This window comes from Sinocyclocheilus anshuiensis, unplaced genomic scaffold (genome assembly GCF_001515605.1).
Source record: "Sinocyclocheilus anshuiensis isolate Anshui unplaced genomic scaffold, SAMN03320099.WGS_v1.1 scaffold86, whole genome shotgun sequence".
NCBI classification, from domain to species: domain Eukaryota; kingdom Metazoa; phylum Chordata; class Actinopteri; order Cypriniformes; family Cyprinidae; genus Sinocyclocheilus; species Sinocyclocheilus anshuiensis.
The window spans coordinates 4,351,982-4,352,832 of record NW_015547662.1 but is presented as its reverse complement, the minus strand read 5'-3'; the positions used below and the strand labels follow the sequence as shown (position 1 = coordinate 4,352,832).

The following is an 851-nucleotide window of genomic DNA, read 5'->3' as shown; positions in this document are numbered from 1 at the left end:
ATATAACTGATACATACTTTCATTCAGTGTAGTTATGCAAGTCTTACATGTGTATCATAACGTTTGATAAATTAATGTTTTATTTGAAATAGCTCGGAGCAGTAGCTTTGGAAACAGTTATTAGTACCACACTAACTTAATTTTTGCAGCTTTTCTCAGTCCTTATTAAGGCCATGAGCCTTATAACTTTTGGGATGTTGTGAGACTTTGATGCACAGTCAGTGTTTAGTGTCAAACTCAATACAACAAGCAAGCTGTCACTGTTTCAAGAGCCCGGCTAATTACCATATGCTAGAAAGTTGCCAAAAGTAAGAGCAGTCTCCTCCCTTGATGCTGTTGTTTCATGTCGTTCACGTCTACGCTCTTGTCAACGCTCTGAAGAATGAAGAAAAAAATGTGAATGACAAGCAAAATGTTTAAAGTGTTTGATCTAAGTCAGATGGTTGTTCCTAGTGGAAGCAATGTGCGTTATATAACCTCTATTTTAGTAGATAAAAATAGAGGATGCACTTGTGCATGTTCATTGCTTAAATGGATAAATTGTGTGGGATGAGACTTTAATTTGCTTAAGAGGCATTTCTTCATGTAAAGAGACACTGGTGCATGTAATCCTTTGCTAAAATAAGCATTGTATTTCTATGATAATTTTAATTGAAAAGCTGTACACTAATAATTTTTCAAGGGCACAGAGGGAGAGAGATCCTGGATTAAAGATCTGTTAATTAATGCATACTAATTAGGAACTGTGTATGATGAGGAGGCGTTCTCAGCTTATATACATGGGTTTTTCAAAATGGGGGCTATGGTTTAAGTTAACTACACACACACACACACACACACACACACACACA

General features: G+C 36.1%; 1 protein-coding gene across 1 annotated transcript in view; it reads left to right on the top strand.

Moving 5' to 3' along the window:
• LOC107702400 (neuronal acetylcholine receptor subunit beta-2-like) overlaps positions 1-851 on the top strand; it is an 18,053-nt gene that overhangs the window by 12,407 nt on the left and 4,795 nt on the right. The window lies entirely within an intron of this gene.